Raw genomic sequence first — 27,473 nt, 5'->3', positions numbered from 1 at the left:
CAGCATCCAATAAACACCTCTCTCTACTCCTTAAAGGGGGTAACATGTAATGATCGGCAATCTTGGCAGTTTGCAGTTATCATATAATCTGAACACTGTGCTAATTATCAATGGTTTTAGAATATTTATGTGGAGATTTTCCTGCTCATAAGTGGAGAACAGACATTGTTACCTTTTTAGAAACCAAGAAAATATGTGTGGTAGATAGCAGGCATAAGGCAAAGACCACTGCTTCAATTTAATATAATCCAAATGCAATTTGGAGAATGTGGTAAATATATTCATACTAAGGCAGAGAAAAGTAGAAATGCTTGAATAGGAGTAGGAAATCCTTCTTCTACAAAGGGTCAGTAAGACCCAGCAGGAAAAAAAATTGTGGCCATTATAAATAAAAAGTAGTTCAATTAAGGTTGGATTTGTTTAGAAGCACAGAATCATAAGGAAACAATTACAGTAATTATTTAGTCTAAAACCCTCAATTTTCAAGATGGGAAAACTAAAAGACTTCTATGAGCTCAAATAGCTAGTCAGTAGCAAAACTGGTCCTAGAAACCACATTTCTAATGTCCAATGCTTTGTTTTTAAGTTTCCCAACTGCCTGATTATATCACCTGGAACATTTTCTAGTTCTACAGATTCCCAGGCCCATCACCGGGAGATTGTGACTCAGTAAGTGGGTCATTACATTAATTAGGGCATGAACCTCCTAAAATGGTCTTCCTGCCTTCCACAGAGCTACTACTTTTTTCCACAACATCCACTGATGCCCTTCTACTTAAATTCGCCAACTGATTACAAGTTAAAGCCCAAACTTCTTAGTATGAAATATGGCACCCTTCAAAATCCCACCCCAATCTACTTTACCACACGCATGTCTAGACACTTCCCCTAGATTCAGATGTCCTAAGTACACCAACCTTTCCTTGAAGCAGAGAGGTTTTTTTCACTCCCCTATTCCTTTCTAAAGAGCTGTTCCCTCTGTCACGTTCACCACACTTTCTTCTCATTCTTCAACTCCCAACTCAAATGTCACCTCTTCTTTGGAAGACTTCTGTCCTCTCAGGTAGTTAGTCACTATCTCCTAGGTATGCCCATAACACTGTTCATGCCACAATAACTTCATTTATCATACTGTATCCCAATTTCACATGTTTGCCTGTTTCACTTGTTCTGGACACAGACCATTTTTATTTACCTCTATGCCTAGTGCCTAAACCAGATCTACTTGCTAAACAAATGAACTGGGTAAATGAATAAGATGGTTGAGATATAGGAGAAAAAAAAAGAAAGCGAGGGAGGCATGGATAAAGGTAGTATTGAATTGAATACGTATGTAGAAAAGAAACTGGTAAGAAAGCAGAGCAGGCTCCAAACTACTTCCTTGAAATCCTGCAGGCATCGGAGCTGTGGATTTTAAACCAAATTGTTCCTTGCAACATGGCCCTTCTGTAACTTGTTTATTTATTTTTTTTCTTGTAAGTACACTTTTAGAGATAAAGGTTTATTTCCCATTGAATTCTAAAGGCTTTTTATTGGGATGAGGAGAAAGGCTTGGGTTTTTCAATTATACTTTGAATTATGTTGGTTGAATGCTGATTAGTGTAAATAATTTGACTGAAGGTCTGACATTCAAATGCAAGATAATCAAGTTCCTGAAGGCATATCTTGTAAAACTTTCTCCAGTGCCTCCTCCACTTCATGTGCTACATACATAAAAGGCAACTCTCCAAACTTGCTGATTAGTTTGGAAAAAATGTTCTTTCCCCATCTGATTCCCAAGGAGATCAAGGTCAGTTCCACGAGAGAATGATTAAAGCAAAATACCTACTTCTTTATAGTTCTCGCAGTAATATGAAACTTACAGAGTACATATATTCTCCATACCTGTTCCCCATCTATCTATTCATTCATTTTTTCTTTCATCCACATATTTATTCATCAAACATGAAGAGTCACAGAAGTCATGACTAAGCCATTAGTTTTGGCAATCTGTTGTGAGTAGTGTTCCAGTATGGTGAGCTGGCTGTAAAAGTCAAGTTGAAGTAGATTAGGCAGTAAACGGGAGGTGAAATGTAGGTGACTCAAGACGTATGTTGTTAAGGGAAGGGGAAAAACGGGTGGGAGGAGAGATAAGAGGCTTTAGGAAAGAGGAAAGATTATAAGGGTTTACTTTTTAGATGGGAGAACAAAACTACTTTTAGAGGAAGAGAGAGAGATTTAATTTTGAAAAGGGAAAAGGAAAGGAGGTTACCTAACAAAAGTCTGGGTCCAGAGAAAGTGGAAGTTGACAGCTCTAGAGTATAAAGTTAGACTCTGGGACAGAACAAAAGACAGGAAAAGTGGTAAGGATGAATATATGTAAGTTTGGAAGAAGAGGAAAAAGAAGTTGAGAAAATGAGAAAGTAAACCTTTTCTTTGGCCCAGACGAGAGTTCAAAGGGACAACAGTCCCAGGCCCCCAGGTGCCTAAACACAAATTTCTCTCTACAGGCCAAAAAAGAGAGGGTCACATGCAAATCAGTTCCCATGAATCAACCAGACATGTGCATTTCAAATTAGCTCATGCCTTATACATCAAAACATTTGTTAAATGAATGAATGTGGGGAAAAAATTTCTAGGCAGAGGTAATAGTACATGCAAAAGCAGAGGGAAGAGTGTGGTCTGGGAAAATAGGCGGCAGATTATTCATATGAAATACTGAAGAGCTAACAACAATGCAAGGAACTGTAACAATAGCTGTAAAAATAAGTATTGCATCAATACTTAGCTAATACGAACCATAGAAATGATCCCTGAACGTATAGTCTTAATACCTAGCTAAAACAAATGTAAATCAGCACAACCTTTCTGGAAAGGAATTTGGAAACATATTTATAGGCTGCCTTATTACAAAAAGAATTAAAGCCCCCACAAAAATACAAAACACATTTAAGTAAAAAGTAGATTACTAACTGAAGTAATATAGAAAATAAATGATCACTGTACTTCAAACTTTTGCATATGTTTGACATTTTTCATAATAAAAGTTGAAAAAGAAAACCAGCTTTTGACCTTCATGCATCTGACTTGACCACTGGCTCTCCTCCTTCACTGCTGTCCCCTACAATCACCAGAGTAATTCCTTGACTGCTTTAACACCTAGCTCACTATCTACTCTCCAGCATTATTCCCAAAATAATTCTTGGTGATGTCAATATTCACACAGATGATCCTGCCCATATCTTGGCCTCTAAGTCTTTGACCTCCTTTGTTCCAAAAATCTTACCCTCCATCTTATCTTAGCCATCTACTCCCAGGTCACACCCTAGGCCTTGTTATTACCAATAACTGTACTCTTCTGTAATCCATTTCAAGTCTGCCATGTCCCTTTCACCAGCACCATCTCAACAGCCCCATCTCTCCACTTTCCTAACTCCAACAATTCTTTAACCCTACCTGGACCTACAAACTATTGGTCTTATCAACTTTTCACTGTCCCTCAATCTTCCTTATATCCTCACACCCTTCCTGATGTCCCAACGTCCCTCCTTACCCAAATTAAATATCACAGTCCACCATTATAAGCAGTTAGTTGTATACACCCTCAACTTCACTCTCCTCTCTCGCTACAGACTACAGATCTGGCAAAATCTCAGTCTTTTCTAAATCCAACTCTCTAGTTATTCCATGACTATATAAATGAAGTTGCTGACTGGTCTCACTTTAGATTCCTGAGCACTAACTCAAGTGGACCCTACGTCCTGCCTGACAAGTCCACGTTTCCCTAGTCCATTTGCTTTCCCACTCGCTTAGATGACTATTTCACACTTCACTCTTTCAGTCTCCCAGACTTGTAACATGTTACAAATACTTTTTATCCAGTTTGTTGTTGTACCAACTTTGTTATACCTTTTTGGCAATCTTTTCCTTTATGACTACTGAGTATGCTATCATGCTAAGAAAGGCCTGTCTCACATCAGAAAATTGCCCAAATTTTCTTCTAGTACCTGTATATTTTTCAAAACTTATATATTTGATCTGGATTTTTATTTTAGAACGGAAAGACAGATATGAGTCTAAATTATTTTCTCCACTCTTGCACCACTAGTGATGTCTATCACTTTTTCTGAGACCATTTATGAAATAATTTAGCTTTTCCTAATTGATCTAAAATGCATCTCTTTTCTTATACACTAAGTTTACTCACAGCCTATATTTCTGTTCTGAGGGTCTTTCTGTGTACTCCTATCTCAGGGTTCTAATTACCATAGTGTTCGAATATGCAAATCCTTCTCTACTCACTATCCTATTTTTTCATAATTTTTGACGCTATTCTCAGATGCGTATTTTTGCATCCTTCAGTAGATCCCTCCTCCTATCTCATTTATTTCTAGGTACTTTATGGTTATAGCAAAAATGACATACTAGCTTTATATATTTTTGGTATACAAGAAACATATTCATTTTGGTAAATTTATATTGCAATGAATACGTCTGGTTCATTTGCCTGCTTGGTCCATGGTTGTTTTATCTCATGACAAAAACATCAGCCAAATTCCAATAGGAGAGCATACTACAATATACCTAACCAGTACCCCTCAAAACTGTCAAAGTCATCAGAAACAAGTAAAGTTTGAGTAACAGTCACAACCAAGAGGAGCCTAAGGAGCCAGGACAATTAAATGTACTGTGGTATGGGGTCCTGGCACACAAAAAGGACATTAGGTAAAAACTAAGGAAAAGTAAGTAAAGCATGAACTTTAGTTAATAATAATGTACCAGGCTTCCCTGGTGGCGCAGTGGTTAAGAATCCGCCTGCCAATGCAGGGGACGTGGGTTCGAGCCCTGGTCCGGGAAGATCCCACATGCCGCGGAGCAACTAAGCCCGTGCGCCACAACTACTGAGCCTGCGCTCTAGAGCCCGCGAGCCACAACTACCGAGCCCGTGTGCCGCAACTACTGAAGCCCACGCGTCTAGAGCCCGTGCTCCGCAACAAGAGAAGCCACCGCAATGAGAAGCCTGCGCCCCACAACAAAGAGTAGCCCACTCACTGCAACTAGAGAAAGCCCGCGTGCAGCAGCAAAGACCCAATGCAACCAAAAATGAAATAAATGAATAAATAAATAAATTAAAAAAAAATAATAATAATAATGTACCAATATTGGTTCATTAATTGTAACAAACGTACTGTACTAATGTAAGTTATCAATAACGAGTAGAAGGGTATATGGGAAACTCTGTACTATCTGCTCAATTTTTCTGTAAATTTTAAACTGTCCAAAAAAAAAAAAGTATTTCAATTTTTTAAAGAAGGCAAATACCACAGAAGTAGAAGGTTTAAGGTAAAATATGTGCCTTTAAATTTGGCAACATTCACCCAAAACAAAATACCCACTTGGCCCATTTATAAGAACTTATCTTAAGAAAATAATCCAAAGGAGGAAAATAGAATGCAAAGATGCATATCACAGTGTCATCAACAGTAGAAAAAAATACAAATAAGGTAATTTATCTAACAGAGAAAGGAACAAGAAAATAAAGTTATATTAACTTAGAATAATATGCATCTATTTACAAATGATAATTTCAAGGCCACAGTAGATAGGTAATGTTTATGATACAATGTCTTTCTAAAAAATACAAAATTCTAGAATAGGACACAAATATTCAAAATTGTTAGCACATGTCAAGAATTAGAAGAAAACCTCTTGAGGAAAATGTATAATAAATGTTTATTATACATTCACTAAATAATAATATTCATAACAGTTTTATTTATAATAGCAAAAAACTTGAAACAACCTAAACATCTGAGAACAGGAGTATGGTTAATAAATCATAGCCTACTACTAGATAAAAACATCACAGCCATTAAAACTTATGAAAATTATGAAACAACACAGAAAAAAATAATCTTCCATGTAATGTGTAGACAAAAATCTACACTATGATTACAACTACGTAAAAATTATGTATGGGTGTGTGTGCGTGTGTATAAACAGTTCAAACTCTAGCACCTACCTCCTCTTCCTGGAGGTTGGTGAGTGGGGCTGAAAATTCCCACCCTCTAATCCTCTAGGTCTCTCTGGTTGTCCAGCCTTATGCTGAGGCTATCTAGGGGTGCCCCTCTCAGTCACCTCATTAACATAAGCTCATGTATGATGGAAAGCAGCTTTCCTATCACTCAGGGAATTCCAAAGGTTTTAGGAGCTCTGTGCCAGGAATCAGGGACAAAGACCAAATATATTGGTATTACACTACATCATCTTTTAACCCTGTAGCCAATATCAATCACCCAGAGCCTCTCCCTTGTCAATTTCTTAGTCTATTTTAAACAATATTAAGTAACAAGTCTGTTTTACCAAAAACATTTAACTGAAATCACCAATCTCATCTCAAATCCAACCATGCTACATCCAGTGCTAAAACAGGAAAAGTATACTCCACACACACCGTACTGCAGAGGCCTAAAGAGACTGAATCCAAACTGATGCCACACCAGAGCAGGGCCCACATGGGAGAGCTTCTACCAGTTACTGGTAAATTCCAATCTCCACCAAAACAGAAACAGAACAAGAGAGTAAAGGAAAGAAAAACTAGTGGCCAATGGATAGAAAAGCATTCATACATTTTCTTACTCTGGCACGCCAATTAACTCTTTTTTTAAATATCAATACATTTCAAGTAAAGCATGCAATCACTGCAGCAAAAATAACACTCTTAAATAGAACATCCCAATCATTCAAGAAAGTGAATATAAAATAATAAATATGCAATGAGGACTTTAAAGGCAAACTCCAAGTTCTGACAGGGACAAAAATTACCAGGAAAGAATAAAATAGAGATATTCTAACATGGAATGAGTCACACTTTTAAAAAAAGTGTATCCAGAAAACATCTATCACTGAACAGCAACACCTAACCAAAGTAAGGTCTCACTTTCCCCAAATACTTCAAATCACAAATTTACAAATTCTCTTCACCCATCTGAATTCTTTAATTTTGAGGGATCATGGACTATTTTTTTTTTTTTAAAGAAATTCGGCAAACCCAGTTTCTCTCGGAAAAAACACAAATGCACAAAATGTGGCATACAATTTCAAAGGTTTCAGGCTTCCAAAGCCAATCTGTGGACTTTCAGAGATTCATGTATTCCATAGTTAAGACCCTTAATTAAATGTACACTAATACCCATTTAAAAAATTTATTAGAGTGGGATATCAGAGTGGAAAAGAATCTGTCCAATTATGTAGTCCATTCATTCTCAAACTATTCTAACCATGGCCCACCTAAGTGGAACAAGAGATCCAACCTACTCACTTGCTCCTATATTCCAGTAGAAAAATAACTTTATGATGGAGAAATTATAGCAATGAAACAGTTACACAAGAGCAAAATGGTCAACAAAATTAAATCTAACATTCTTTAATTACAGTTAATTCAAGAGTAGCAGAAACGGGAACCAAATCAAACTCAAGACAATCCAATGATGCACTGAAAATAGTATCCATCAGTGTGGGCGTGCATAGTAGGAATTTTTCAATTCAATTCAGTGCTGCCAAAGTTTTGTAGAGTTAACAGATTTCTTAGAAGAAAACTAAGAACCCTCAGGAAGCTCTAGAAATTGGCTAGTTTTAGTTTATGAACACTAAATTTCAGTAATCCTTAATAACTCAGATTACAAGTAGCCTATAGGAATACATAAAAATCAAAGACTATGGAAACGGAATAACAATAGCCCCCAAGAATTGAGGAAATGACTTGCATTTTAGTTTCATTCATCAGAAAAAGCCTTCTGACCTAGCATATGTCTTGAACTTATCTGGGAAGCAGCAATAGAATCCAATAATTTTCAACCACTGTGATTCTGTGATTCTGCTCACCAACAGTATAAAATCTAATCTCCTACTAAATTGGATCCCTCATACCTTGCTGGTGAGAATGTAAAATGATTTAGCTGCTTTCAAAAACAATTTAGCAGTTCCTCAAAATGTTAAACATAGGTTACCATAAAACTCATCAATTCCACCCCTAGGTATGAACTCAGAAGAAATGAAAACATAAACCTATGTCCATACAAAAACTTGTACACGAGGGGCTTCCCTGGTGGCGCAGTGGTTGAGAATCTGCCTGCCAATGCAGGGGACACAGGTTTGAGCCCTGGTGTGGGAAGATCCCACATGCCGCGTAGCGTCTAGGCCCGTGCGCCACAACTACTGAGCCTACACGTCTGGAGCCTGTGCTCCGCAACAAGAGAGGCTGCGATAGTGAGAGGCCCGCGCACCGCGATGAAGAGTGGCCCCCACTTGCCGCCAACTAGAGAAAGCCCTCGCACAGAAACGAAGACCCAACACAGCCATAAATAAATAAATAAATAAATACATAAACACATAAATAAATAAATAAAAACTTGTACACGAATGCTCACAGCAGCATTATTTATAATAGCCAAAAGTGGGAACAACCCAAATGTCCATCAACTGATGAATGGATAAACAAATGTGGTATACCCACACAATGGAACCTTTGGCCATAAAAAGGAACTAATTACTGATACATGCTACAACATGGATGCACTTTAAAAACATTATGGTAAGTGAAAGAAGCTAGTCACAAAAGACCACATATTCTATGTTCTCATTTATATGAGGTGTCCAGAATAGGCAAATTCATAGAGACAGAAAGTAGATTAGCGGTTCCCTAGAGCTTGGGGTATTGGAGGGAAATGGAGAGAGGTTGCTAATAGGTATAGGGGGTTCTTTTGGATGATGAAAATGTTCTAAAATTTGTGATGATGCTTGTGCAATTCTGTGACTCTAATAAAAACCACAGAGCTGTAAACTTAAAAAGGGTGAATTTTATGGTTTATGAATTATATCTCGATAAAGCTGATTTTTTAAAAAAAAATCTAATTTCCTTCACATGGCATACAAGGTGTTTTAGGGTTTATCTTCTGCCTACTTTTCCACTCTTGGAATACCTTCCCCCTCCACCTCTGCCCCATCTTATTCCTATTCCCTCCTCTGAATCTGTGTAACTACCTACCTTCTCAGTGACATTTCCACTTACAAAAGCTTTCTTTGCCACATTCTCATTTTATCTTGTATATATCTCCATTAAACTACATACCAACTAGTAATGTAACCTTTGTTTTCATTCCTGCCCACCTCTATTAGACTGTGAGTTCCTGTGAACGTCTCTTCATCTTCATATACCTAGTGCTCAGCTGTCAGCCACATGGTAGGTACTAAAATATCCTTTAATAAACACAAATGCTTTGACTCTGAGAGATTAGCATCCTTTCAACTGCACTGAGGACAAGCAAGTTGACAGTCTGGAACTTGAACTTTGAAAGCAGATCAACCAACTGAGTTCTAATCCCAGTGTAGTTACTTCTTAGTTTAGTAGACTTCCACATGACATAGCTTCAATTTCCTAACCTATAAATGTGGATAATGCCAGGCTGTTTTAAGGCTCAGCTATCATGTCTGTAAAGCATCTGGCACACACAAGGTGCTCATAAATGATGGCTATTACTACTATTATTTCAACATGATTTTCAACTATAATACAGTCAGCCCCTTACATATGAACCTTCAAGTTGCAAACTTTCAGATACGAACATGTGTTCGCATGTCCAATCACGTTAGTTCACATGTCGGGTGTACACTGTCACGTGCGTGCATCCTCTACAAGTGGTTGTGCTTTTGTGTACTCTACTGTACAGTACTGTATAGAGTTCAGTAGTACAGTATCTTTATTTCAAGCCCAGCATGTCCGGAAGAAAGCGTAAAAGCAGCACTGACAGAGCTGGTACTGCTAAGAAACGCCAAGCGATAACGATGGAAACAAAAGTGAAAATAATTGAGAGAGTGGAGCGACAAGAGGAAGAAGAAGTGACTGAAGAACCGAAGAGATTCATGACACAGGAAATGGCAAGGGGATTTTCTTTATTTGAGGAGGCACTGTTAGTTTTTGATGCACAGGACCTGAACGTAGAATTGTACACAAAGGTTGCAGCAGCAGTTCAGAATGCAATCCAGTGCTACCGTGTCATCTATGACGAGAAAAAAAGAGCTACTACCCAAACATCACTGGATCGTTTTTTTCAAGAGGGTAGACAGAACTGAATCCAGCAAGGAACCAGAACCTGTGCCATCAACGTCAGGCATGGGTGAAATTGCAACTTTCCCTCCTTCTCCTATTGCTGACGATCCTTCAGCTCTACTATCTCCCACCTCCTCTCCCTCCTCCAGTCAGTAACTCTTCTTGCCTGTTCACTTGATGCCAGCCCCTGTATGCCAGCTGCTGTATTGTACTACTGTATTTGTCAAGGTACTGTACTGTAACATTAAACATGTTTTCTTCATTTTTTGTTTGTTTTTTTATGTATTATTTGTGTGAAAAGTATTATAAACCTATTACAGTTCAGTAATATATAGCCAATTGTGTTAGTCTGGTACCTAGGCTAATTTTGTTGGACTTAGGAACAAATTGGACTTACGAACACGCTCTCAGAACGGAGTTTGTTCATATGTGGGGGACTTACTGTAGTTAGCTTGATTTCACTGAATTGGTATAACAAACCACAGTTGTACCAATTACTAATAAAAAGGACATGTTTTTCTTACAAATATTGATTATATTTGAGTAAAAGGTGACCACTATTTCTACCGAGAGGCTTAGCACCCCAAATACACAAAGCATGTTGAGACTCAAAAGCTTCAAAAAGAGAACTGTTCTATACAAACTTAGTTCTTAGTTCTAGTTCTTCAACTTAGCATCTTCAGTTTAAGACGTCTGAATATAAATTGTAAGTTTGGACTTTTATAAATGTTAAGTTTAGCCCACAAAGAATCAACCAATAAACAGGGCAAAAAAAGAACTGGAATGGTAAACTAATACTGAAGTAGCTAGCACTCCAATTATATCAAAGATTTAAATTAAACCAATTTTAGAAGAATTAGTCAACAACTCTGAACAAGACAATTCACCCACACGAAGGGGGAAAATACATCTAAGAATAGCTTGTGACTCAGCCTGCACTGCTGTAAGGGGAGGGTTGGGGGAGCTGGCTATTTTGTCTATTCTCTTCTGTCTCGTATCAGGACTAAATATTAAAGCAAAACTATTTACTTGAATGAGAAGTATAGAGGGAAAAAATTCAGGTAGATTCTTCACCTTCAAGTAAAATATCACCTCTTTGAAATAAAGATAACTTTCTAAGTTTTGAAGCCATGCAAGAAAACACAAAGGAAATAGCAAAAATTCATTTATATAAGTATTTTAAACTTCTGTTGAAAACAAAATTAAAAGATATACAATTGGAAAAAAATCACAACAAATATGACAGCCATTATTTTTAATATACAGAGAACTACTAAAATAATGAAAACAAATAAAAGACAATTTTCCAAAGAGGAAATAAAACTGGCTAATAAATGTTAACATCACTAATAATCAAGAAAATACAAATGAAGTTTTCTTTTGTTTCTCCTTATAAACTTATTAAAAAAAAAAACACAACAGTAGACACTAGACAGTAGTCAGGGCTAGCAAACGTGAGAAGAGATGAGTACTACAGACATACTCATGGGGGTGCAAACTGGTAGAGCTATTCAGAAGGCAGTGTGAAAATATACAGCAAGAATCCTAACAACGTTCTTATCCTGTAAGTCAATAATTTCACTTCTGGAAATCTGTCATAAGGAAATAATAATAAATGTGGGAAAGACTTCACTTACAATGACACTCACTGCAGTTATTATTAGTTACTACACAAAAAAATTAGAAATAATATGAGCATCCAATAATGGGAGAACACACTGAGCCAAGTATTATGCTGCCACTTAAATTCATAATGATATGTAAATTATATCTCAATAACCTATTTTTTAAAAAACAATTTCAGCTAGACCATGTAATAACCTGGAAACTGGTTATGCTCTTACAATTTATGATATACTATAAATGTGTATTTATCATTATTAAAAATAACAGCGGCTAACAATCACTGAATACTTACCAAATACCAAGCCTGACACTCAGGTCTTTACTTGTCACTGTTATCTCATTATCATTGATATCATCATTATCAGGGCCATCCTAGAAGTCTGAGGCCCAGGGCCACTTACCCACTGTGAGGCTAGCCCAAGATAAATCACACTTTAAAGGAGGTCTCAGTGTAAACATTTTCATAGGCCCCTTGAGAATATTAAAAAAATAGTTTGAAGTTAAATTTTAATTATTTCAGAAAAGAAAGGTACAGTACCCCTGACCCACCCCCCTCCCTGCAAGCACAGCCCAGAGCAGCCCTAGCTGACCTAACCAAAAGACAGGTCTGATTATCATTGTTACATTTATTGAAAAGTCATTATGAGATGGTCACACTAAACATACATTATCTCTTCATCCTCATAACAACTCTAGGGATAAATATTATTATGAAATCTCCACTTTTTAAAGAAAAGAAAACTGAGGCTTAGGGAGACTGTTACACTCACAAAGCTAATGAAAGGCTAAGTTGGAACTAAAACCCCAGACAGCACAAGCCATGTTCCTAACTACAGTGTTGTACTGTAAAACATGTACGAAAATATATATGTAAAAACAAAGAGAAAAGAGAGGGTGGATGGGAGATACCAAAATATGGTTGTCATTGGTTGCTGGACTTGGAATAACTTTTTTCTCCTACTTTTTTTCCCTCTATTTTACAAAGTTTCTTCAATCAGCATGCATTATTTTCATAATGAAAAATAGTTTCAGTTACATGATGAGACATAAAGAGGAAATGAATTTGAAAAAATATCAAATTAAATGACAAATAAATTATGTTGTTAATATATAAAGTGCTCACTTGTTATTCTTCTAGATCAGCAGTCAGTATACCTCAAGATTAGGCTAGTGGAACAAGAGAATGTCCCTTAGTCTCTTATCAAAGCTAGAAGAACAGAAACGTAATGAACGCTGGAGAAAAAAGGAGTTGAGATCTTATCCAGTGCGCTGACAGCCAGGGAAAGGTGTGCAGGAACCCAAGTCTCCAAAGACAAAAGCTGCAGGGTTCCTTCTCTCCCCAAGCCCAAGGCTTCTACTTCTGGCAAAGGCTGCCAGTGGGCCTACCCCACCAAGTCACCAAACTTCCCTGGGCATTTCAAGATCTTCCTAAGTTTACACCAGGACCCTCCAACTTCCCCTGTCCCCTCACACTGAAAAAAGGGGGAAGTCAGAAGAGAAACTGAACCCTGTTTCAGAGCAGAAGAAATCTAGAAGGAAGATTTAAATATTCTGAACACTAGACCAGGTATGCTAGGTGAAAGAAGAACTTATTTCATCAGGCTTTCCCAGAGGCAAGGTTGATAATCCTCAAAATCACTCTAAATAACTTTCGGTTCCCAGAATGGGGAATTTCCACATCTGTTTTCACTCAGTTTTAGTCTCTGGGCCCTCCCTCTCTCCCTCCTTCCCCACTGGCCTTCAAAGCCCAGTTCCAAGGTTACTTCCTCAGTGTAAGTTTCTCTATTTTACATACTGGGAAGGTTGATTTCCTTCTTGATATCACCAACATCATCATGAGCACCTTTAATTCAAATCAACAAATCTTTACGGAGTCATCAGAGGTATAGCACCTGTATAAGATGTGTAAGCGCAGGGAATACACAAGAGGAATAAGACCAAAATTGAGTACTGCATGTTAAGTGCTATAGGTATAAAGAAAAGACAGAAGATGGGCACCTAACTTTGCCTTAAGAGTAGAAAGTTGTTAGATGAGTAATCCCAGAGGAAATGACTCCTAAACTGAGTAATGAAGAACTAAACAATAGGTATCACGCAGTAGGCTAGGAAGAGAAAACAGATTTTTAGGAATTGGGAACAGAAATGGTCAAGGACACAGAAGAAAAAACTGTTTGAAAATTTAAAAGATAATGTCAGAGGACTTTGTAAATGGAGCTAATAATAGCACCTACATCACAGGGGTGTTGTAAAAATTAAATGAGTTGATAAATATAACGAATTAGAATAGTGCTACGCATGGGGATTACTACATAAATGTTAGCTATTATCATTATCATTGATAAGAATCAATTTACAAAACTAAGGAACAAACTTGGAAAAAAATTTACACCTATAAGCAAGAGTTAATATTCTTAATATATAAAGAATTCTTAGAAATAACCAAGAGATGAACATGCCAAAGAAGTGAGAAAAGGGCAAAGACAAATATTTCTCAAAGAAAAAAAAAATTTAAGTATAACCTTATTAATATTCAGAGAAAAAAAATTAAAACAAGGGTCTCTATCAAATTATTAGATTAAAGAAAAAAAAGCCAGTGTTTCTGAGGATGTGGGGAATAGGACTAATTACATCTGGTAGGAGAACACTTTGGTACTGACAAGTTTTTCTAGAAGACAACTTGGCAATACATTTACATGGGCCTTAGGAAGTGTCCATACCTTTTGATCCAATACCACTGCAACTACTAGAAATTTATTCTAAGGAAATAATCATAGACGTAAACACAGATATGGTTACAAGGATGTTAACTGTGGCACAATTTAAAATAACAACAACAAAAAAACTATAAACTACCTTAATGTTAGAGAACCAATATGAGACAATGATATGAGCACAGTACATAGAGTCAGACTAAGTTCATAATGTGTGGCTGCCACTTATTGGCTGTGGGATCTTGGGAAAATTACTAAACCTGTCCTTGCTCAATTTTCTCAGCTGTAAAATAAATAATAAAAGAACAGCTCTGATAGAGAGGCTAAAGACTAAATGGGCAAAAATATGTAAAGTGACTCAAAAGTATTGATAACCAGGATATAGTAAATGCACAATAAATATTAGACATTATTAACATACTGTAGTAGCAAGGCAATATTATTAAGCCAATAAAAATTATATTGTAGATAAATATATAATAAAGTAGAACCATAGTTTTTGATAAATGCTAGTAAGCTAAAAACCAGATTATATAAGTAGAGTATATAATTCCATTTTTCCCAAAGAAAAATTTCTAGAAGGAGATCTACTAAAATATTAACACTGAACATTTCTCCGGGTAATATGAATTAGGGACTATTATTTTCTTCTTTCAACTTCCCTGTAGCTTTCCAGTTTTACACAAGGAACATTATATTACTCATCACAATAAAAATGGTACAAACAAAAAGTTTATAGAATTTAAAAACAAACACAACATAGCACTTTTAGAAAAAACCAAATTAAGGTATCTATTCTAAACTATTTGATAAATCTCTGCTCTAGGTTCATGTTGTGCCTGAGGTTTTTTGTTTTTTGTTTTCTGGCTTAAGTTACTAGAAAACAGAAATATTAAGAGATCTGCTGGGTCCAAACCAAATAGTAAATGATAAACATTTCTGTTAAATACAATGACCTGAAATACTATTAAATTTACTCATAAAATGTGTACAATAATCCTTCCCCAATTTTGAATTCCTTAATAATTTTGAATGAGGCCAATTTACTTCTCTCAATTCACCCTCACCCACCTACCCACACATTCCCTAGCCTCATTTCCTACCTTACTTTTCTCCATGGCACTTAACAAATTCTAACTCCTAGACATTTTGTCTCTGCTCCCCCTTCTTGAATACAAGTAGCACAAGGGCAAGGTTTTTGTGTATTTTTTTCACTGTTTATATTCTCAGTGGTTGGGCCAGTTCCTGGCATGTAGACACTCATTATTTGCTAAAAGAAAGAATTAATTCAATACCAAGAACTACAAGTGATTTCTGTTGGGTTTAACTTTTTAAAGAGGAAAGACAGTGTTTGAGAAAAAAGAAAAGAAAGTTAAAGCAGGTGGCAGAAAAGGTGGAAAGAGGGGCTTTTTTTTTTTCATTGAAGCCCCTGGAAAGACAAAGATGGGGTAAAGTCAACCTAATGAGGAAAGCAATAGCAAAGATGGATTTAAGAGCGAGCTGCAGCATGTACTTTTTCAAAATGGGATTACCACCAGGTTATAAAGACTATAAAACCCAGGTATTGAAAAGCAGTGTTCAGAAAGTTTTGGGTTATCTGTCTCTAACCTAAATGGCTCTTTCCATCTCAATCATCCAAGTGACTTAGCTTTCCAGGACCCAGTGGAACCCTGGATCCTGGATGTAGGAGCTAGTATGCTGGAAGAAGAAGGCAAAAACTCCAATCAGAATCATGGAATGAAGACCAGACACCAGAATAAAGGAGAGGTTAGTGAGGGAAAGCCTTCCAATACAGGTTGTCTAAGCATTTCACTGGAATTTTAGCAGAGGGAAAGCCTAAAATGTTTCTAGTGAGGAGAATAGAGTAAGGGAAATTAAATCTCAAGTCTTAACAATGACTTCTCCTCTACAATTCCGGTTTTTAGGGCTTACCACAAAGTTAGAGAATGAATGCTACACAAGTGTTCCCAGCCTGCATCATTCTCAGCAAACTTCATTAATCCTGAAGTTCTCACTTATATTCACCAAAAAGTATCTCATACTTACTAAAATTAAAGTCACCTAATGTTACATAAATTGAGAAATGTATTAACTTGACCTACTTAATTCTTTTATTTAAGCAGTCATTCTTAAGTGTGAAGGAGGAGTGGTAGGGGGGGTGAAGAAAGTGTCCAAATACGTATTTTAAGCAAAAATGAAACAATAAAGCAACAGTTATCAGTGTCCTCCTAACTGTCGGAGCAAACCCTGCTGGGTCCTTATCTGTGTGGACTCTGCAGTTTCACACTGCCACTGTCCTTGATCATTCTTTCCCATTATCAACCTCACACTAGCCAAGCACTCCTCACACTGAAAAGTAGAAGTTATTTAAGCATATGGATTCAAAGACTTTGAAGTAATAATCCAAAGCTGTTGTTTCTTTTGCAGATATACAACATTTTCTTCTTTCAGGCTATGTTTCCCCATCTCTCCCCCAACCCCAAATTAAGGGGACTAAAAGGGCAGATTCTTTGTTGGGAGGTGGGATTGTGGCTAAATTCTACTCTATTTTCCAGCCTTCTTTTAGGAATGTTTTGATGGTAAGATTAAAAATTAAGGGCTAATCATCATCAAAAAATCTACAAACAATAAATGCTGGAGAGGGTGTGGAGAAAAGGGAACCCTCTTGCACTCTTGGTGGGAATGTAAATTGATACAGCCACTATGGAGAACAGTATGGAGATTCCTTAAAAGACTAAAAAATAGGGGCTTCCCTGGTGGCGCAGTGGTTGAGAGTCTGCCTGCTGGTGCAGGGTACACGGGTTCGAGCCCTGGTCTGGGAATATCCCACATGCCGCGGAGCAACTAGGCCCGTGAGCCACAATTACTGAGCCTGCGCGTCTGGAGCCTGTGCTCCGCAACAAGAGAGGCCGCGATAATGAGAGGCCCGCGCACCGCGATGAAGAGTGGACCCCACTTGCCGCAACTGGAGAAAGCCCTCGCACAGAAACGAAGACCCAACGCAGCCATAAATTAAAAAAAAAAAAAAAAAAGACTAAAAATAGAACTACCATATGACCCAGCAATCCCACTACTGGGCATATATCCTGAGAAAACCATAATTCAAAAAGATACATGTACCGCAATGTTCACTGCAGCTCTATTTACAATAGCCAGGACATGGAAGCAACCTAAATATCCATCGACAGATGAATGGATAAAGAAAATGTGGCACATATATACAATGGAATATTACTCAGCCATAAAAAGAAATGAAACTGAGTTATTTGTAATGAGGTGGATGGACCTAGAGACTGTCATACAGAGTGAAGTAAGTCAGAAAGAGAAAAACAAATACCATATGCTAACACATATATATGAAATCTAAAAAAAAACAAACAAAAAAATGGTTCTGAAGAACCTAGGGGCAGAACAGGAATAAAGACGCAGACGTAGAGAATGGACTTGAGGACACGGGGAAGGGGAAGCTGGGACGAAGTGAGAGAGTGGCATGGACATAGATATACTATATACACTACCAAATGTAAAACAGATAGCTAGTAGGAAGCAGCCACATAGCACAGGGAGATCAGCTCTGCGCTTTGTGACCACCTAGAGGGTGGGATAGGGAGGGTGGGAGGGAGACGCAAGAGGGAGGAGATATGGGGATATATGTATATGTATAGCTGATTCACTTTGTTATAAAGCAGAAACTAACACACCATTGTAAAGCAATTATAGTCCAATAAAGATGTTAAAAAAAAAAATTAAGGCCTAAAAAGCTAATTTCTTTTCCAGTTACTAGGTTAAAAATTTTTTTTTAATAAATAAAAAATAAAAAGGAGACTAAGTTTAGTTTTGAAATTTCTCATCGACGTACATTGGAATAATAACAGGTAACATTTATTAAGCACTTATACTAAGCAGAAGTCACTGTACTAAGCACTTTGTATTATATACAACAGCACTATGAGTTGGTAATGTTACTTCCCCCATTTTACAGATAAGGAAACAGAAGCTTAGAAAATTAAAATAAGTTGCTCAAGGTTGCTATTTAGTGTTGCAGTTGGGAGCAGGAGGCTTAACTTGAAAGCCTGTACCCTTATCTACCACAGTTAAGATAAAAATAAATAAAATTTTCATTGAAACACATAAAATGAATATGTATTAGTGAAGAAAAGGATCTAGAAAACATGAAACTGTTGCTTAAGTAAAACAAGTTAAATGTCTGCCATCTGGTATTAGATCCCTAAATGTCTACCATAACCACTGCTAAATAGCTTCACAAACAAATAAATCATTCAGTGTCCTGATATAGCTGCGAAATTAATTTTTAAGTGAATCTCTCAAAATAATACGTTTGCAAATGAAATATGCTGCCCTCTTAGAGTTGTAAAAATACATTATCTCTTGATGTATTCACTGCCCTACTTCTATTTCTGCTCAGTTTCCTTCCCCCTCCCCCACTTCCTCTCTGCCTTCAGATCCTTTAAGGCCGGTTCAGTTCCTCCTTCTCAACAATACCTATGTGCACACTCTACTCAATAGGACTCTAACATCAGTCACTGCGCTCTGTAGTTAAAGGATGATAAAAAGTCAGGAATGAACTCAAGTAAAAGATACAGCGTTTCTGATGCATCTTCATCTTTAGAACTATTCTTTTACAGAACTAATCCTAAACATGATTTTTCTGCTTCACACTTGGAATCCACCTTTAACAATTAACACACACAAAAAAATCTGCCATTTTTTAGCTTTTCTTCATAAATAGTTATTCCATACATTTTTCCATAAATAAGGTATTGAAAAGATCAGAATATAAAAAAGAAAAACAAGCAAATGCACTGCTGTATGGTAATAAAATACCACATTTTGAGAAATGTAATTAGTTTATTTTGAATCATTCCTGGAACTTGTTAATATAAATGCTTTACAAGTAAATGTAGTATATAAAAATGCTAGTTACTTATTGATGGAATAATATGTACTTTCATTCATCTACTCAACAAATATTTACTGAATGCCCAAATAACCTTTTGTTTTTGTTTTAATTTCTGAACCAAGATGAGTGTACCCGATAAGGGAACAGGTGCTGAAGTTAGAAGGATCCTGGTTTGCAACCTGGCTCCTGTACTTAATAGCTCAGTGACCTAGAGCAGCTCAGTTAACCTTCAGGTTAACATTTCATTTATCTATTTGATGGGAGGGAAAGAACTACTCATAGGGTCTTTGTGAGCTTCAAATGATTATATAGCACAGCACAGGGCCTGGCAGGCAGTAAGTGCTCAATAAATGATAAGAATGGTAAATACACTTTAATACTGAGGAAAGTAGCTGAGAAGGGAGATGACCAATAATGGTCTTTTTGTCTTAACTAGAAAGAAATTTGTGAAACTCTGTATTAAAGATACAATAAAATAAAAATCTTAGGGTTATGTAAGAAAATTTCCACTTTAAAAAAGAGATATGATAAGTATATAGAGTGAAAAAACTAAAAAATAAAGATAAGGCAGAAAGAAAGAAATGGGTAAAGAAGATCTTGAAAGCTGCTGAGTTTGGGTGACGGATGTATAGAGGTTCCTTTTACTATTCTGATTTTGTGAAAATACAAAAATTTTTTAAACCATAATTCCAATCCCAGCACATGCCTAACACATTTCCTCATATTCAGGAGAGATCAGGATTTTACCCTTGAGATGTGCTGAACTAACAAGAGTACCTCCCTGCTCAATAATTCAGTACAGGTCAAGTTTTCTCAGACAATTCTACCTTTCGTTATAAAGGTAAACAAAAGGAACAATTACGTGCATTAAAGTATAAAATGCAAGCTTTTCTGAGGCTCATTAACACTGCACTAAAACAGCAGCCATGCACATTTTTTCCATGTCCTCCAAAAAAACACAAAATTCTGTTTGTCCTTAAACGAAGCTTTTAAAAACAACTTCCACCTTACATACTTTTGAAATAATAAAGGATATATGTCAATCATATCTCAATAAAGCTGGGGGAAATAAAGAAATTACAAGAAAATCGTAGGCACAGCCAAAGAAACTTAGCACATCAGAATTGCTACTATCTTTAAATTCTGAGGGACGTCATTATTAATTTATGTAAAGATTTTACTTGATGTTTCTAGATTGCGTTTAGGTTTTACCACTGATTAACAACATAGCAAACAAGCACAGGGAGAGAGGCAATTAATTTTCTTAAGAGGCTTAAGAGGCTTAACCTACAGAGTCTAGGCTACCTAAATTAAGCTGACTGGGACAACATAAAATTTCAAGGCACACCTCGCCTATTTCTGGTTAAGCAAGTAAACACTAGTAAAACCAAACTAGAGCATTTAGTAAAGCAAACATTTTTGTGTTAACCTTAATTCCTATCACAAAGCGGTTGGCTCCATTAAAATATTCCTAATTCCTAAATAACACAAGTTTCAAATGAAGCATACTTGCCATCAGCAATCATTCGACGATAAAGCACAGGATTAATAAATCCAAATACAGCATCTTTCTACAAAATGCAAAGCCATCTGCAGTTTCAGCCTCGGTTTACCCATTCACTATGCATATGCAAGCGTCTTTTTAAAAAAAATTATAAAAGCAATAAACTTTACTCTGGTCCAAGAAATTACATCTCTCCGTGCTTCCTGTACACCCTGGAAGTCAATAACGCCAAAGTCAAATTGTAACATTTCCCAACTTTGGTTTAAGGTGAGCGGTGGACGCCGAGCATCCGCCCACTGGCCTCTCGTGACTCGGGCTACTTTGACGCACGGGGATGCGGCTCACCTGACATTCCGCACCAACCCTTACCAAGGAGGAAAATCAACTCCGTGAAAATAAAATGGGGCTCCGAGGACGTATGCGGGTGCCCCTCAGGGCTGGCTCTCTTCTGCCCGCACCCCGAAAGCGAGGGGGCCACGCCGCCCCCGGCCCGCCGCGGCGTCCGCACCTGCCAGAAGAGGCCGCGGCCGGGGGCCGGGGCTCGGCCGTGGAGAAGGGGCAGCCCGGCCCCGGCCCCTCGTCGTCCGCCCTGGCCCCGCCGCGGGGGCAGGAACCCGGCGCCGGAGGTTTCCGCCCGGCGCCGCCAAGCCCGCCAGGGGCCTAGCTCGGGGGCCGCCCGGGCTCCCGAGGGCCCGTCCGCGTCGTGCGGGGCGCGTAGCTGCCTCCCAGCCCGGCCCGCGAGCCTCCCTGCGGCGGACGCCGCGGCGCCCGCACCTGCCCCGCGCCCTGCGGCAGGCCCGGCAGCAGCTTCACCCACCTGGCGCGCCACCGCGCCTCCCGCACGTCACAGCGCGGCCCCGCGCCCCTCGGCACCAGCGGCGCGGGCGCGAGCGGACGCCGGGAGACCCTGCCCAGCCGCCGCCGCCGCCGCCACCGCGCCCGCTTCGTAGTCAGGCCGCCGCCAACGAACCTGTTGCGCAGCCTGTCACGGCCGCTCGGGCTCCGCGGCGCCGCCTCAGCCCCACAACAACATGGCGGCCGCGGCCTCCGCAGGAAGCCGGGGGGCGGGGTGGGAGGCGACGGTCCGGGTAGCCGACTGCCCGCCCGCTGCCGGGCACCGACTCCCCCACCCTCGGGAACCCGAAATTGACCCGGGCGCGGCTCCTCACCCCCAGAGCCCCAGGGCAGCGGACCCCGCGGTCCTGGTCCTAGTGCTCCGCTCTCCCCTCGGGGAAGCCCCGAAGTCCCGGACGCGGCAGCCCTTCCTGGAGGGGCGCCGACCCACCTGGCTCCTCCTCCGCGAGGTGACATGTTGAGGCTGGGTGGTGCTTTTCCCGCCGCCGCAGACCCCACAGTTTTGGAAAAGGGCCAAACGGTGTATGGTGCGTGCCTGCTGCACCTCCCGTGGCGCTCTCCCTGGAGCCTTCTCACTCACTACAGTATCTTCGCCGACCTGGGGGCTCGATTCCCCTGGAATGGGGAGTGGGGCGGGAGGAGGTTGTTCCCACCCTTGCTCATGGGTGTGTTGCAGGCCTTTCCCTCAGGTAGCGCAGAAGGACTCACTGTACCCAGCGGTGGTCCATGCAGCGTTCCTCACCCTCCTCCATCACAAACAAAAAAGGGCAAGAAAGGAGCCTTCCAACCCTCATCCACGCGCAGAGCAACTACCCCGTATAGTCTGGCCGAGCAGTAAGAAGATAGTCACCTCTCCGTGAACTCCACGACCTGCGGGTCTGCAGGTGCTGGACGTGCTTCCCCGCCTGATAGCTGCCTGACAGGTGAAGCTCAAATTCAGTGTCTCTTTTTTCTCCCCTTTCAGCTCCTCGTCTCTTCGCAAAAGACTAGATAACACAAGTCGCCGCCATTTATGGAGGGCTTGCCCTTGACACAGCACTCCTTCAAGAGAAAGGCTTTTTGTTAGTTGGGGTTAGAGGAGTCAGTCCGTGGTTCCTCTGGGCATAAGAGAGTGGGGGTCCGAGACCCAAGAGTTCCGTGGCTTTCAGAGACAGGGGCGGGGCTGGTCCCATGTGCAAAACTCATATCCCCATGACTTGTTGGAAAAGGAGAAATCTGTGCAGATCAGATGATCCCGTGGCTTGCTTTCATTCTACCTGTTGGGGCATGTGAAGGTAGCAAGGCTGGCTTGAGAGGCATGACTCCAAAGCCCAGGCCTATCTGAACTAGTCAACCAACTCATGTGAGGAACTTAGCAAACATCAGTGATGATAAACAGGCTTTTCCCCCCGCTCTCACACTCAGTGTTTTTCCTAACTCTTAGGTTTGGACCTGACCAAGACCTGACAGACAGGTCCTGAGCTTCAGTGACACAGAGAGACCTGACTCCTTTGCATTAGCCTAGGAAGTCCTTTATCTACTAGAGACCAGTCAGTCTATCCCTTATCTGCTGAGGACTAATCAGTCTGCAAACAAACCACCCAAGCTAGAGATAGCACTCTGGAGCCCATAGTCTCATTCCCATGACAGACATCACCAGTTAATTGTGATTCCTTTCAGAGCCCATACTTCAATCCAGGCCTCTGAATCCTTCTCAACATAGTGCTCCAGGGAGTTGGCTTGTAAGGTGAAACCTATTTTTAATTCCTGATAGGCAGATTGCTAGCCAGTCTCCATTTCCCTTCCATCATTTGATCAACATCATTTGTGTTTCTGGGTTCTGGACCTGATACAATTCAGCCTGAGTCCTCTTTCTTTCTGAAGGAGGAGCCAAATCCTTGGCAAGACAAAAATGAACTTTATAGAAAGGAATGGTTATAAAGAAGTAAAAACATTTTAAAGTCTTCGTAAAATAGACCAAAAAGCTAAGAACCTCTGATGGAAATTGAGGTCCTGAATACAACTGGGAGCCTATAGTACCCCAAACACTAAAACAGTTATATCCCAGGGTTCCATTCAGAGCTCTGAGGCCAGTTTGTCCATCCTATCCTACTCTTCAGCATTGATGATTCACTTAGGTGATACCTCCACCATCCCAGTTCTTTGACTTCCTCTTCTCTCCATAGGGCACGCCTTGGAACTGTATCTATAATTTCTCTCCTTAGTATTTCCGAAATCCCACCATCTCTTTTTTTCATCTCCAGCACCAACTAGAAATCAGATACCTGGAGGAACTAAGTACTACCTAAGGCATATAGATGTACCTGCCAAGTCTAAAGAAGTTTAGGAATTATTGTAGGGTGAGAAGGTTGAGAAGTTAGGTAGGGGGTAGGTATGTTGCATTTCTCTTCCCCAAGTTCTGCCACAATTTAGGATAGATTCAAGGCGTGTTCCTGGTAACCTAGCTTTTACCATGGGAGCATTTAATCTCAATCTGTTTTCCTTCCCTGCACTGATCCTCCCTCCCAACCATATATATCCTATGTTCTAGCAATCTCTGTTTCTGTTAGTTTTCAAAGATTCTGTCCTTCACCCCATTCCTACCCAGTCAACCCACATAAAAATTCATAGTAATGGAAAGAGGCTAGAGTAGAGTACAGAAGCAATTCCAGACTCTAAGCGTCTCATAAGATAAATATAGAGTAGGAAGAACTTGGAGCGCATATGTAATACCTCTACTAGTAATAAATCTCCCAAGACAGTGCTATAAACAATTTATAAAGAAATTAAGAGAAAAGGGGCAAAAATAGTTTTTTAATTTACTCAGATACTTATTTTTGATGTGCCTCATTTTTTCCTGATGATCCAAGTTTCATCTGATAATATTTTCACTTTAACTGAAGAACTTCTTTTAGTGTTTTTATAGTGCAGGTCTGTTGGCTACAAAGCCTTTTAGTTTTATTTATCTGAAAATATTTTTATTTTGCTTTCATACTTGAATGATATATCACCTGAATATAGAGCTCTGGATTGACAGGGGAGTTTTTTATTTATTTATTTATTTAAAATATTTATTTATTTATTTTTGGCTGCGTTGGGTCTTCGTTGCTATGCACAGACTTTCTCTAGTTTGCAACGAGTGGGGCCTACTCTTCGTTGCAGTGCGCGGGCTTCTCATTGCGGTGGGCTCTGTTACAGAGCATGGGCTGTAGGCACGCAGGCTTCAGTGGTTATGGCACACAGGCTCAGTAGTTGTGGTTTGTGGGCTCTAGAGTGCAGGCTCAGTAGTTGTGGCTCACGGGCTTAGTTGCTCCGCGGCATGTGGGATCTTCCTGGACCAGGGCTCGAACCCGTGTCCCCTGCGTCGGCAGGTGTATTCTTAACCACTGCACCACCAGGGAAGCCCAGGGGGGGTTTTTAGTTTCAGCATTTTAATAATGTTTTTCCATTCTCTCTGACCTCCATGGTTTCAGATGAACATTGGCTGTTGAGCAGATCATTTTTTTCCTCTGTGTAATATGTTATTTTCTCTTGCTGCTTTCAAGAGTTGCTCTTTGGCTTTGGCTTTCAATAATTTGACTCTGATGTACATCAGCATGAACTTTTTTGTGTTTATTCTGTGTGGTGTTCATTTATAATCTTGTATCTGCAAGTTTCTGTCTTTCATCAAATTAAGAAAAATCTTAGCCTTTATTTTTTAAAATACTTTTTTTCTGCCCCATTCTCTCTCATCTCCTTCTGGGATTCCAGTTACATGTATATTTGACTATTTGATACCATCTGGGGTTCATGTAAGATGTGCTTTAGCAGTGGAGCAGTGTTCCACCACTGAACACCAGAAAAACCTGGCTCTACCCTCCTGATCCTCAGGGCGTCTGGAGATAGAAGTGGTGAGTAGTATGATTTTAAAGCTGTGCCCCCTCTACCTTCTGTCTTTGGTAGGAGTTAATCTGCCTCTACTGTTACTTTCCAGCTAGGGTGTCTCTTCTGTTCTCCCGTAGAAAATAACACAACCTCACCGTCTTTCCATGCCACTACCAAACACACACACACACACACACACACACACACTTATATACTGTCACATTGACTCTATCCCTTCTGAGAAATAGATGGAAAGTAAGGTTTGACCCTTTTTTAGTTTCTTTTTCCTCTTAAAGCTCACAAGAAAGAATAGATGTGCTGACTGGTCCTTTGCATAAAGAACTAAAGTCAAAGTTAATCTGGGAAACCAAGCTGAGGCTGCCCTAGTTTCTGAATATAAAAACAGATGAAAGCAGGCCAGGAATAGGGGAGGTCAGGGTCCAGGAAAAGGCCTTGGGCTTCACTTGACACATACAGATGTACCTCGTTTTATTGCACTTTATTGTGCTTCACAGATACTGCCTTTTTACAAATTGAAGTTTTGTGGCAACCCTGCATAGCAAACAAGTCTATCAGAGCTGTTTTTTCAAAAGTATTTGCTCATTTTGTGTCTCTGTGTCACATTTTAGTAATTCTCACAATATTTCAAACTTTCTCATTATTATTTATTGTGGTGATCTGTGATCATGGTCTTTGATGTTACTACTACAACTTGCTAAAGACTTGGATGATGTTAGAATTTTTAACAATAAAGTATTTTTTACTTAAGGTATGTACGTTTTTAAGGCATAATGCTATTGCACACTTAATGGACTACAGTGTAATGTAAACATAATTTTTATATGCACTAGGAAACCAAAAAATTTACCTTATTGCAATATTTGCTTTATTGTGGTGGTCTGGAACTGAACCCTCAAAATCCCCAAGGTATGCCTGTATTTGCTGATTCATTAATCTGATATTTGTGTTCCTTTGGTAAGTAGTTATTAAGAACCTATTGTGTTCCAGCTACGGAACACAAGAAGTTAGCAAGGAAGTAGCACTAGTGGGGAGCAGTTGAGACTCAATTTAGAGGAATGGTCAGTGGGACAAACTTGTTCCTTTGCTCTTATCTTAGCTTCTTGACCTCCCATACCCTAATCTGGAGCCCTAGAGCAGATAAGAAACAGAGAAGTGGAAATAGGAGTGACTTTAGGGGAAAAAGGAGGGAAGTTCCCTAGTGTGAAGGAAGGAATGTTCTCATTATTGGGCTACTTGTTCCCTGCAAAATTTGAGACTCTGGCTTAAGGCCTGATGGTACCGGAAAGGCAGTACCAGGCAAACTAGAAGGGGAAGTTAACTAGACTTGGCCCTGGGCCAGCACTGCAGGGTGGAGCCAAAGGCCAGACTGGGGTGGGCCCTGGAGGCTCTGGACAGGGCATGCCCATTCATGACTGAAGCACCAGGGGCTTCCAGTCTGGCAGGTATAGCTCAGCAAAAGGGAATCCAGCCTGTATTCAAGAGTCAGACATGTGGAAGTCTGGCAGATTTGTCCAGCTGTCTGTTTAGTTTATTGTTGCTGTCTCCAGCACAAACCTGGAGTGATACCAGTTTCCTTCTTGTAATAACCTAACTAATATTTATGTGGCATTTTGTACTTAACAGAGTAATTTTATTTCATTTAATCCTCACAGCAATCCTAGAGAGCAGGCTAAAGTTCTGTTTGTGATTATCTAACTTTGGTTGGTATGAAGAAAAAGAGGTAAAGTCAGGCATAAGCCTTGTGTTGGAAATTTCCCCATGCAGAGTTGCAATTTTTCCCCCCCTTTTAGATAGAGAAACACAGGCCATGCTATTCTGGGTTCAGAAAGCAACAATGTTTTAGTTTTTTTAAAAAAAGTATTTATTTATTTATTTTGGCTGCACTGTGTCTTAGTTGTGGCACAC

The 27,473-nt window shown here is 39.5% G+C and overlaps 1 protein-coding gene across 18 annotated transcripts in view; it reads right to left on the bottom strand.

Annotated features, from left to right (window-relative positions):
• The window catches only part of ITSN2 (intersectin 2), a 165,137-nt gene extending 142,235 nt beyond the window's left edge, over nucleotides 1-22,902 (bottom strand). For 6 of the 18 annotated variants that reach the window (XM_036872704.1, XM_036872705.1, XM_036872710.1 and 3 more), the window contains exon 1: nucleotides 21,667-21,811. The gene's annotated coding sequence lies outside the window, so the exon portion shown is untranslated. Of the gene's footprint in view, nucleotides 1-27; nucleotides 30-540; nucleotides 553-21,019; nucleotides 21,039-21,194; nucleotides 21,647-21,666; nucleotides 21,968-22,018; nucleotides 22,530-22,554 lie in introns of those variants that run through there. The other 12 variants (XM_036872696.1, XM_036872706.1, XM_036872699.1 and 9 more) reach the window with 10 other exon arrangements.
• Between the last annotated feature and the right edge of the window lie 4,571 nt (nucleotides 22,903-27,473).

Source organism: Balaenoptera musculus, chromosome 13, assembly GCF_009873245.2.
Source record: "Balaenoptera musculus isolate JJ_BM4_2016_0621 chromosome 13, mBalMus1.pri.v3, whole genome shotgun sequence".
NCBI classification, from domain to species: domain Eukaryota; kingdom Metazoa; phylum Chordata; class Mammalia; order Artiodactyla; family Balaenopteridae; genus Balaenoptera; species Balaenoptera musculus.
Note: the sequence above shows the minus strand (reverse complement) of the source record. Positions and strands in the feature narration are given on the sequence as shown.